The 12,549-nt window shown below is 45.3% G+C and overlaps 1 protein-coding gene across 2 annotated transcripts in view; it reads right to left on the bottom strand.

Moving 5' to 3' along the window:
- SLC39A13 (solute carrier family 39 member 13) overlaps positions 1-7,112 on the bottom strand; it is a 30,191-nt gene extending 23,079 nt beyond the window's left edge. Inside the window, exon 1 of one of the 2 annotated variants that reach the window (XM_048485762.1) lies at positions 6,762-7,112. The gene's annotated coding sequence lies outside the window, so the exon portion shown is untranslated. The remainder of the gene's footprint in view (positions 1-6,761) is intronic. The other variant, XM_048485763.1, reaches the window with a different exon arrangement.
- Between the last annotated feature and the right edge of the window lie 5,437 nt (positions 7,113-12,549).

Below are 12,549 nucleotides of genomic sequence, written 5' to 3'. Positions count from 1 at the left end.
CCATTTGCACTCGTGGCCCTTTCATAAATCCCAGAGAGCAAGTTAGATGTTGGGACCTGCAGAAGAAGTCTGACTCACAGCACATTCCACATTGGAACGGCAGAGGCAGAACTGACTCACAGCTCAGCAGAGGGTGCTTGCCAGACAGAGAACAGCTGTACTCCCTGGAGGCCTTATTTTATCACATTGCAAAGAGCTCCTGCATCAGAGGCCAGAGCCCCAGGCAGCTTTTTTTTCCAGCTGAGAAACAAAAGGAAAAATGAGTACAATAGGAAAGCGAACAGAGATTCAGCTGGCGCAACAGTACCAGGGGAGGGGGATTAAATAGTACCATGACACAACTCCTTGGTCAAGAGATCCATCTCGGATTTTGTCTGAGCAGCAAACAATGCTTGAAATGTAAACTTGCAGTGACCGCAAACGAGGAAGCAAGAAGGAAAGGAACAACTGAATAAAATTGTTTACATGGGACATTTCTGAAACCGCAGAGTCTCCGCTACGAGAAATTTCCAGCCCCCATTAGAAGTGACTTTTAGTGCACCTGGAAAATCCAGCTCAGCTCTCTACCACCCAATACAATCCAAGCTCTATGTGGTGCAATCAGAGTTTCTTCTGCTCTTTCCACCTCCCCCTGGCAGCCAGCAGTGTTGCCCTTTCCGATCACACAGCTGCAACATATATTTCCAGTCTTGTATTTTAATGCCATGCCACTCTTTGAACAAAATAATTGAGACCTGGAAGTTCAAGCCTCATCTCTATTTATACAGAGAAGCAGAGACAAAATGCAATCTTATCCTCCGCCCCCTACAACGGAAATGGAAATAGCAACAACTAAACTCTCCTCCAGAGCCATTTTCTGAGTCCAGCAGTTCAGCGCCTGGATTCCTACTGCAAATTCTGACCTTCTGCCAACAGCAACAGGCTTCATATTCCCAGTCAAAGGAGTAGCACCATTGTGAGACCTGCAGTAACTCTCCCGGGTTTTCACATTCTCACAAGCTCTCTAAAAAATGCTGCTCTCACAATTTCCATCCCCAAAGAGACAGGGTACCTTGTCAAAGACAGTCTTCCTTTGATATAAACATGATTGCTATGATTCTAAGTTACTCTTGAATGGGCAAAATATTACAGCCTTTGCATAGAACTGGATTGTGCAGTAGGTGTCTTCTACCACTCTAAGGATGACAACAGGATGAAAATCCAAGGTCAAGAAAAGCTAGGCCTACAATCCATCCTGACAGCAACATCAGAGGCTGAAGCCTCAACTTCTCCTTATACTTACAGTCAACAGGCACAAGCCATTATCAGCTGGATGGTATGAGCACTTAAAAAAAAGTCTCTCCCTCAAAACTAAATTTTCTCTATTGTCATAGTTTATTCTGCCATCTTTACTGTGCTGCACAGTTTATTCCATTTTTGCTTGTGTCAGGAATGTGAAAACAGCTACCTAAAATACAGCAGTTTTGTTCCCAGTCATGTGACTTCAGAAGGAATTGCCCACATGCTCTGAATCACTTACTTCTAGCCTCCTTAAAGGCTAGAAACTTGCTTTTGAAAAAAAAAAGCTGAGATTCTAAAGTTCAGTTCTGCATACACTCCCATCTTATTTCTGAATACCCACAAAATCATGGCATATATACAGCGACCTCATAGAAGAAATGTCCTACAATTGTTATTATTACTAGTTATTATTACTAGTTATTATTAGCATGGAAACTTTCAGCAGGTAGAGGAATCAGCCACAAACCTATTTTAGTGAAGAATAAGGCTGTTTGGGAAATGATTATTTCTTGAATCTCCAGCAATCTCTTCAGGCAGAGAAAAATCTCCCTGTGATCTGCTACTCTATCTTATAGGGGAACATTTTCTTTTTGATCCCAGCCAGTTAGTCTACCTCAGTCAGCAGGCAAGATGAAATCTATTATTGATCCAACATAGGGATCATCTTGTAAACCATCCTACTATTCAACATTTTTGTATTTGAATCCAAACCCTGGGGCAGATCTGAAAAAACTTTACAACCTTTATGCAAGGCTTCAGTCACCCTAAATGAGAAGCAGGTCTTGAGTCAACACACTACCTGCCATGATTATGAATCGCCCCTCAGACTGCAAGTAGAAGAAACTTGCTTTTTTTGGAGAGAAGATCAAACTGCCATATTACCAATCACCCTTAAGGAAGCGTTATACTAGAGCAGGGGTCGGGAACCCTACCGGCTCGAGAGCCTAAAACCTAGTTCTCAGACTACTTGCAGTGCGGCTCCCGGCATGGCTGCCCCTTCCTAGGGCCTTGCATTAGCTCACGAGTCTTGTCTCTGCACTGTTTAGATCTCTACTCGGCTCCCCCCCCCCCTCCTCTCCTCTGTGCTGGAAGGATGTTTTGCCTCCCCTCTCTACCCTCCCCTTCTCTGTGCCAGAAGAACGTTTTGCGCGCGCTTTACTTGCCGGAAGAACGCTGAACCTTTTGCACGTGCATTACTGCACCGCTCGCCCGCCCCGTGCCCTCCCCACACCTGGCCATGGTCATTCATGTGCAGCCCTCCCAGGAGAGGAGAGGGAGAGGAAGCACAGGAGACAGAATGGAGCAAGAGAGAGAGCTAAGCAGAGGAGAGAAGAGAGAGAGAGAGAAGCAGACGAAGAGAGAATGAAGTGCTATAGAGAGCTGGAGAAGCAGACGTGGGAGAATGGAGCAAGAGAGAGAGAGCAGGCAAGCAGACGTAAGAGAATGGGGCAAGAGAGAGAGAGAGAGAAGCAGACGTAAGAGAATGGGGCAAGAGAGAGAGAAAAGCAGAGGTGAGAGAATCGAGAGAGAGAGAGAGAAGCAGACGTAAGAGAATGGGGCAAGAGAGAGAGAGAGAGAAGCAGACGTAAGAGAATGGGGCAAGAGAGAGAGAGAGAAGCAGACGTAAGAGAATGGGGCAAGAGAGAGAGAGAGAGAAGCAGACGTGAGAGAATGGAGCAAGAGAGAGAGAGAGAGAAGCAGACGTAAGAGAATGGGGCAAGAGAGAGAGAGAGAAGCAGACGTAAGAGAATGGGGCAAGAGAGAGAGAAAAGCAGAGGTGAGAGAATCGAGAGAGAGAGAGAGAAGCAGACGTAAGAGAATGGGGCAAGAGAGAGAGAGAGAGAGAAGCAGACGTGAGAGAATGGGGCAAGAGAGAGAGAGAGAAGCTAATTGTAGGAGAATAAAAGGCAAGAGAGAGAGAGAGAAGCAGACGTGAGAGAATACAGCAAGAGCGAGAGAGAAGAGCATTTAGGGGAGAGAAATTCCTGGCAAAAGAGAGAGAGAGAGAGAAGCAGACGTAAGAGAATGGGGCAAGAGAGAGAGAGAGAAGCAGACGTAAGAGAATGGGGCAAGAGAGAGAGAGAGAGAAGCAGACGTAAGAGAATGGGGCAAGAGAGAGAGAGAGAGAAGCAGACGTGAGAGAATGGAGCAAGAGAGAGAGAGAGAGAAGCAGACGTAAGAGAATGGGGCAAGAGAGAGAGAGAGAAGCAGACGTAAGAGAATGGGGCAAGAGAGAGAGAAAAGCAGACGTGAGAGAATGGGGCAAGAGAGAGAGAGAGAAGCAGACGTAAGAGAATGGGGCAAGAGAGAGAGAGAGAAGCAGACGTGAGAGAATGGGGCAAGAGAGAGAGAGAGAAGCAGACGTGAGAGAATGGGGCAAGAGAGAGAGAGAGAAGCAGACGTGAGAGAATGGGGCAAGAGAGAGAGAGAGAAGCAGACGTAAGAGAATGGGGCAAGAGAGAGAGAGAGAAGCAGACGTGAGAGAATGGGGCAAGAGAGAGAGAGAGAAGCAGACGTAAGAGAATGGGGCAAGAGAGAGAGAGAAGCAGACGTGAGAGAATGGAGCAAGAGAGAGAGAGAGAGAAGCAGACGTAAGAGAATGGGGCAAGAGAGAGAGAGAGAAGCAGACGTGAGAGAATGGGGCAAGAGAGAGAGAGAGAAGCAGAGAAAAAGAACGGAGCAAGAGAGAGAAGGGGAGGAGACGGGGAAGAGTCTCAGGGGAAAGAACGACCCCCGGCACAAGCCAGGGACCCTAGCCTGGCTGGGAGTGGGAGGAAAAGGGAGTGAAGAGCGTGGTGGGTTAGGACAAGGAGCCTGCCTAGCTCCAACCTGTGGCTGAGGGCTTTAAAGAAGGCTAGCCCCCCTACTACAAGGGCCTCAGACGGGGAGACCAACACCCTGGAAAGGGAAGGAGGGAAGGTGCAAGCCCCCACACAGCACCCCAGGGTGGCAACACGCCACACCTGGAAAGACACTTTGTGTGGAGCTGGTTTCCCTGCTTGTTTTGCTGCTAAATTATTTTCGGTGTTAATTAGCTTGAGCTGTTTAACTTGGTGATTTTCCAGAATGGAACACCACAGGAAATATCTGCGTTTAGCCTGGGATCCTGTCTGGGATTTGGGTGGTGGGGATGCCCAGGGCTGCAAATTAAACTCCAGAGACAGCCAGCAAAGGGGGGAGAGTATTGGAAATCAAGGACAAATTCAAAGGAAAGCAATCTTTTTGGCACATGTGCCACACTTGTGCCTAGCAATTACAGACCAATCTGGAGCAGCAATCAGGAATTGCCACCAAAAGAGACAGGTAGAAAGTGCCCAGCTCACTGCAGGACATGGAAGGGTGGGAACCACTCGCCTTACCACCACCACCACCCTTAGAAGAAGGATGCCAGGCTGGGGACCAGCCAACCAGAGGAAAGGGAGGGATGGCACCTCTGGCCACACACAGCCAGGTGGAGGAAGGGGAGCTCCAGAGCAGAGTTGAAGAAAAACCTACTAAATATAGTTTTTGATTAAGATACATTATAGCTCACAAACATTGCATCATGGAATAGGGCTTATTAATTTGTGATAAGCATCGCTCCAACATATCTCTGTATTGCTTAAGAAAAGGTTTGTCAGTGAGTTCCAGAGATGTATTCATTCTTACGGGCTCAATTTCATGCCGTCTCAGAAGTGTCTGTAAAAATTATTTAAATCAGTGGTCCCATTCCACAATGTGCCCCCCACGCCTTTCAGGAAAGTAGATGGGGGACGTTGTAAAGGCAGGACCTGTGACAGTTTTCAATACAGATGATGATGATGATTTTGGATTTATACCCCACCTTTCTCTCCTGTAAGGAGACTCAAGGTGGCTTACAAACCCCTTTCCCTTCCTTTTCCCACAACAGACACCTGATGAGGTCAGTGTGGCAGAGAAAGTGCACTGAAATGCACTTGAATAATGGCAGCCCTTCTGGGTTCTGAGATTTTAACAGGTGTTGCATTTTCAAGTATCTCTTCAGCCATAATGACTAGCATGCGTCCTTTAAAAGCACCCCCCCCCAAAAAAAAACCCTGCCCAGAACGGAACAGAATTAGGAAGCCAATGACTTTCTCCATCTCCATTATTATATTCATATTTATAAAATATATTTATGTTGCACGCACTCAGTGCTCAAAAACCATGGGGATAATGGGTGTGTGTGTGTCTTTCTCTCTGTGTGTGTGCAGCCCGTGCATGATGTGAAAGCCACTGCTTTCATAAGCAATACACTATAATTGGTAAAAAACAATATATACAGTGTTATCTTCATTTTAAATGTCAAAAAGTATTTGCGGCTCCATGTGTTTTCTTTTCCGTGGAAAACGGGTCCAAATGGCTCTTTGGGTGTTAAAGGTTCCCTACCCCTGTACTAGAGGAATAAATGGTCCCAGATGCTTTAGAAAGATGCCCCAAATTTGCAGATTTTCTAATCTAGTCTTCACTTCTAAAAATCTTACCAAACTATTTTCCTGTGGAGAGTTTACTTTAAACCAGGTTTTTCACTTCCAATTTATGGTGACCCTGTGAATAAATTACCCTCAAAATATCCTACCATTAACAATACCAAATAAATAATATAGCACATGTTTTACTTACTGACCTTTACATTGGCTGAGATATTTTAAAAAGATGTGGACAAAAAATGTACCTGCAATGTTAACACATTAGCTACTATAGTCACTCCAATTCTACCTAACTCAAGAATCTAACTCTGGACAGTCAGTACAGGCGAAACAGCCTCCACATGAAGTATGTTTGAAATTGATCTAAAAGCTGAACTGTGTCCAGATGCCAAGCCATTTCTGTGCCACTGATATTATTCTCTTCTGTGAATTTACCTGAATAGCCTTCTAGAGTTTGCTAGGACCAGATGACTGCCAAAACGTTCACTGCTGCAAAGCAGAGCAGCAAGGCTGCTGGCATGCTTAAATGGGAGCAAACCCCTCTGCATCAGATTGGACAGTACAGCAATTAATGAACCTCTGATTTGTACCCCATCAATAGTTGCTTTGTTCACACAAAAGCACTTATTATTTTATGTAGCTGTTGGCTCCTTCCCAGGACAAAAGCAAGGGATCAAGTACACATTCAGACCAGGCAAATGAAAAACGATTGGATGCACGTGATAAGAGACCTGAGAACACCAACATGACAGGTGTGTGGTACAAATCGAGTCTTACTATCTTACGGCCTGACACTATTTTTTCGTTTGCAGTTTAAATGATCAGGCCATATAAAGGCAAAATATTCTGGCGACTTGCAGTCTTGGAAGGGGAGCGCATCCCATTCATCCTATCAGTTACTTGTAGAAAACCAAAATCTCTGAACTCAAAAAACACCACCTAGAATTTGAACGATTGTTGACCCAGAATCTCAGACGCCCGAAACTACTTGACAGAAATGAGGGGGGGCGAGGGAAGGGAGTGGATCGCGCTGAAGAGAAGCGCAGGACTCACGGCGCTGAAGCGGAGTCTGTCTAACTTCTAGCACCCCAGTGGCGTTTCTCGATGCGATGAAGAGCCCCAGCCCCTCACTTGAGCTCCGCCGGCACAGAACTCCCCTTGCACCTTCCTCAGCGCTCGCCCACCTCGCTGTCTCCCGGTCGTTCCCCGGGAGAGGCTCGTGCAATCCCCACGCGACTCCAGGGAGCTCCGGGCTGCCCCTGCCATCCAGCTGCGTCTCCGCTCGGGATGCTTCCCGCCCCTTCAGCCTTAGAGCGCCACCTCCTCAGCTCAGCCACGTCGGTTGCAGCCTCCCGGGCGCCGCAGTCAGTGCTCCGGCGGACAGATTTAACGAGAGCACCGCCTCCGACGTCTTTCCGAAAGGAAAAGGGATTGTTAGAGCGCACAGAACAGAAAAAAAGTACAACTCGCTTCCGGCGAACATGTCCTGGGGGACCGGAAAACAAGCTAGCTCCTCCGTACGGCTTATACAGCGCAAGCGCATTAGAGTGCAATGTAGACTTGGAGGAATCTGGGTTGGTGTGGATGATTGCGCTTGAGCATAATATCCAGAGGGGGGATCCAACCAGTTCTCTCCACTTCTCTAGAAGTGGTTACTAATTTTTTCTGAGTGCCGAGAAGGGGTTACTAAAGCAACCTCCCTGCCCAAGAGGGACTGGAGGTGCGTGTGTGCGGCGGCACCACTGTTTGAATCCCACCACCATTGGAACCTGTTATTAAAATGTTTGGATCCCACCACTGATAATATCCAACATCAATAGAGTCTTTCTGAATTTCTGTTTGCAGGACTGGTTCGAGAATATGGTAGGCAGGCCAATGGCAGAACATACCCAAAACAGAGTATCAACAATGTGGCTCTTAAACTTGAATAACAATTCAAATTAACAAACACTGAAGAAGGCCACCCAATTTAAATACCTAGGGTCCCTGGTCTCCATAGATGGCGACACAATGCCAAACATACAGTCATGAATAAATGCAGCATGGTTGAAATGGCGGCAAACTACTGGCATTCTATGTGACTCTAAAATGCCTGAAAAACTCAAGTCTAAGATCTACACTACAGTTGTTTGCCCAGTAGCCCTCTATGGGGCAGAGTGCTGGCCAGCAACAAAGAAACACGAACAAGCCCTTAACACAATGGAAATGCTGAGATGGACACTTGGCCTGACACTTCTTGACCATGTGCCAAATGATGACATCCGTCAAAGACTAGGAATAAAAGCAATTAGTAAGAAAATGCAGGAAGCCAGACTACGGTGGTATGGCCATGTCATGAGAAGAGAACCAACATCAGTAGCTCAAACAGCACTACCATCAAGGAAGACATGCGTGCTGCCAACCTGAGCCCTGTGGATGCACAAAACAGCAACCTGTGGAAACGACAGTCACAGTGCTAACCTCTCCTCTGGGAAAATAGCCTAGAAAGAAGAAGAAGGCCCATGGCAGATTTAATAGGCATGTATGTGTGTTCATGTTGGTTATATCTCCCCTCCCCAAATAAGCCTGCTGTTGCTGCCCGTTTTGTCCAGTCACTGTTTTGTGTCAGAGGGTTCAGATTTAAGCCAAAATTTGTTCAGTGTTTCACAGCACCTTGACTCCAAGATTTGTAAGCAAGGTTTTTAAATGGCCAGTTCACAAACTGTGGATACAAGCTGCAATGCAATAGATTGGGCATTAAACAAATAGCAGCGCTTCCCAAATAGCGGAATGCATTAAACGCAGCCAAATGCAGAATGGGATGGAATGGCCATAAAACAAATAATAATACCACAGAAAACAGTGGGATGCATTAAAGCCACTCAAGAACAATTTGTTAGAAATACATATGCTGAAATATGATGCTTTTATTAACCCCGAGTCCAATAGGGAGCCTATTCCAGCCCAGGTTGCCCAGAACCACTCCCTGAACTGCCTGCTGAGGGTCCAGTGCTGGAAGGCTGCCATGTGCGCTGGCACTGCAAGGTCAGTGAGCTGTTGAAAATCATAAGGTGAGTCACCATATTGATGAAGCTCAAAACCCCATATTTTTTCCTGGTACATTATCAAGCTCCCCCCACCCAGAATTTTGTGTTAGTATGAACGCATGCACCACACACTCCAGCGCCTCTTCCTTGGAGCCTTGCTTAAAGAAAGAAAGCAGGAAACTAGTTTGTGGCAATGATCAGCCCTTTCCAGTGATTACATTTGACCATGTGTATTGGGACAATGTGCTGGTGATGGTTCTGCAGAGAACAAGAGAAAGGAAAGCACACGAAAAACTGCTGCATAGACATTCCATTGCCACAACAAATGAACCTGTGTGGAAATAGTTCTAAAGAGACAGAATAGCTAGGCTCCAAAAGTAGGCTTCAAATATTTCCGATGAAATCTTTCAGTATGGAGGCAGATTTAGGGGTATAATCGATGCATAATTTTACAAGCTGATTGTTATTTCAGATCAATTCAGCCTATTGTAGAATCATAGAGTTGGAAGAGGCCACAAGAGCCATCAAGTCCAACCCCCTGCAATGTAGGAACACATGAAGTACTCCTGACAGATGGCCATCCAGCCTTTGTTTAAAAACCTCCAAAGGAGGAGACTCCACCACACTCTGAGGCAGTGCATTCCACTGTTGAACAGTCCTTACTGTCAGGAAGTTTTTCCTGATGTTTAGGTGGAATCTCTTTTCTTTCACCTTGAACCCATTACTAGTCTCTGGAGCCACAGAAAACAAACTTGCTCCCTCACCAACAAGACATCCCTTCAAATATCTCAACATGGCTATCATGTCACCTCTTAACCATCTCTTCACCAAAATAAACATATCCAGCTCCCTAAGTCTCTCCTCGTAGGGCATGGATTCTAGACTTTTTAACATTTTGGTTGCCCTCCTCTGGACCCATTCCAACTTGTCAATATCCTTCTTGAATTGTGGTGCCCAGAACTGTATACAATATTCCAGGTGAGGTCTAAGCAATGCAGAATAGAGAGGTACAATTACATCCCTCGATCTAGACACTAAACTCCTATTGATACAGCCCAGAATCACATTGGCTTTCTTGGCTGCTGCATCACGCTGTTGACTTATGTTCAGTTTGTGGTCTACTAAGACTCCCAGATCCCTTTTGCATGTAGTGTTGTCAAGCCAGGTGGCACCGGTCCTATGTGCATTTCATTTTTTTTCTGCCTAAGTGTACTATCTTCCATTTATTTACAACCAGAAATTCATTTTGAGATCTTTCCCACAACTTTGCGGAAAACCAGGTTTGGGAAGGATTTGAGACAAGCCAGGGAAACCCGAGGAGGTGCATAAATGCATCATTTATGCTGTGGGAAAGCAAGAAAAAAACCACACTTCCCAATATGCCAAATGCTATGTGCAGACATATATGTGAGAAATGCTAAGCAGATCTACTCAGAATTTAATTTCAGTTTAGTCAGTGGGTTATACTTCCAGGAAAGTGTTCTCAGACTTGTGACCTCCTGCATCACGGAAATATTCTGGCGTCACTGAAGTTGTTGAACGCACGAGCTTAACAAATGTCCACAGTGGTGCCCATACTTGAAAGTTCTACTGCCAACTTCATTCTTATCTCTCGTAGACCATAGAGTGCCTCTTCTTCTGTGGTTCCCAGCCATGTTTGCCATCTTTTTCCTATAAGGGCATTAATTTCGAGCCCTTATGTAATCGAGCCCTTCGGGGATGAGGCGGCCTATAAATTTAATAAATAAATTAAATAAATAAATAAATTTCCACATCATAAACTCCTGGGACATTCAGAGCTCTCAATTACAAGCAGGAATTGACAGGGCAGCCAACAGTCATAAGAGAAGGCTCCTCTCCCTCCACTGACCCCACCTGTCTTCCAACCCTTACAACTTCGTCCATTGTAGGGCCTCCAGCTGGGGTTAGTGGACCAAAACCATGAGTCAAAACCAGGAGCAGCATCCAGCACCACAGTGAAGACAAAAACCATTCCGTGGTGTTTCGGAGGCACTTTGGCCTAGAAAGATTTAATAAATGCCTGATATTTCTGTTCTGGTTTCCAAGCTATTGTTTGAAGTACTTTTAATGCATTCTGCTGTGTGTGTGTGTGTGTGTGTGTGTGTGTGTGTGTGCGTGCGTGCGTGCGTGCGTGCGTGCGTGCGTGCGCGCGCTCTATTTCTGTGTTCTGGTAGTCTGGCAAACCTGGTTTAATCTGAGACACAACGATGAAATGAGCCACAAGTGATGAAATGGCACTTAACACATTTAAAAAAACATGAGGTATGTAGGAGAATAAGATTGGTTGCAGTTTGTGCCCTGGCTTTTTTAGCACCTTAGTCTTAAAGTGAGAGGAGGAGGAGGTTTGTTTGTTGACTCTCCAGGGCAACTTGTTGGTCACTGTGTGAAAAAGGATGCTGCACTATATGAACCATGCTTCTGATCCAGCAGGCCTGTTCTTATTTTCTAAAGGGAATGGTATTAACAGACATGGACTTTTTAAAATTACATAGCCATCTTTTACAGTGTGCCTTTTCTACAAGATTTCTATTGCTATTTTGACAACATGTTATCAGGGCAGTTTCTGTGGAATTTGTGGACATCAGGCATGCTGAATCAGCTGAGTTGTTTTAAGAAGCTTGTGAGCACTAGATTTGATTGCAGGTCAAGGTCCTTTCGCAGGCACATCCAGTGTGTATGTAACCTTGTCTCTATGGTAATTCACTTGCCCTAAATCTGTCTGCAGCCACCAGCACTGATAATGCATGTGAACTTCCATGGATGCTCTGTTCACTGCCTATTAACTGTCAACACTGTAGGAGAGATAAGTTGCAGATGAGAAAGAAGTTACCTTTGTTTCATTCAAGTTTTGCCCAAAGTATCCTAAATACTTCTTGGGTGTCTCTCACATGGATGTTTTTTCCCCCCATTTCAGCCTCTTTACTTACACTTTTACACAGTCACACCAGCAACTTGCTTACCATGGAAAACCACACTGGTATGGAAGCAGCCTTGCAAGGGAAGATCAATAGTCCAGCCAAATCACATAGGATTATTAACTGCAAATGGTTCTAAAATTTTGCTTTGCTGTGGTGAACCTGCTTCCCTGACTAAGAGATACTGTTCTCTCCCTTCCACGAATCAAAATAACTTTGAAACTGCCCAACTCAGGACTTGGCTGTTGCCCAGGTGTAATGGAGCATTCAGATTTGTATGTACTTGTCTGGTAACCAATTGGAAAACAAGAATGTAGAAATCCACCATGGGTCAATTTAACAAGATCCACCCCATAGTAATTCAGGAGGACAGACCCCCTATCATTTATGAGAGAGCATGTGACACTCCCCAGAATATCATTAGGGAGTAACAGCTGCATGACTTTTCTTTGGCAAACTCTAACAAACCTGCTCAAAACATTGTTTATTGGGGTAAACCAAGCTAACCCCGCCCCCCAGATATTTAGGTCAAACTGAATAACCCACATTGAAAAAAGCCAAAAAGTATTTCAGCTTTTTTAGCTTTAGGTGGCAGCAGGGTCAGCTGAGCGAATCCCTGCAGGCAGCTCTGTTACCCAAAGTGGTGGGAAGTCTCTCCTTTTTAGTATGGGGAAATTAGCTGGAGCAGACTCTGGGCATTGCAAAAGAACAGGCAACACGGGGTCTTGACTGTCTATTTATATGAGAGTCAGCTTTTCATAAGAAACTTGCAGGAGAGCAAATAAAGTTTAACCATTTTTATTAAGTAATAAAATGGGGGTACACAAGCTCACAATAAACAGCAGGACACACACATAGTCTTAGGATATAGACAGTTGT

The sequence above is a fragment of the Sphaerodactylus townsendi genome, linkage group LG02 (genome assembly GCF_021028975.2).
Source record: "Sphaerodactylus townsendi isolate TG3544 linkage group LG02, MPM_Stown_v2.3, whole genome shotgun sequence".
Taxonomy (NCBI): domain Eukaryota; kingdom Metazoa; phylum Chordata; class Lepidosauria; order Squamata; family Sphaerodactylidae; genus Sphaerodactylus; species Sphaerodactylus townsendi.
The sequence above is the reverse complement of the archived record's forward strand: the minus strand, read 5'-3'. Positions and strand labels throughout refer to the sequence as shown.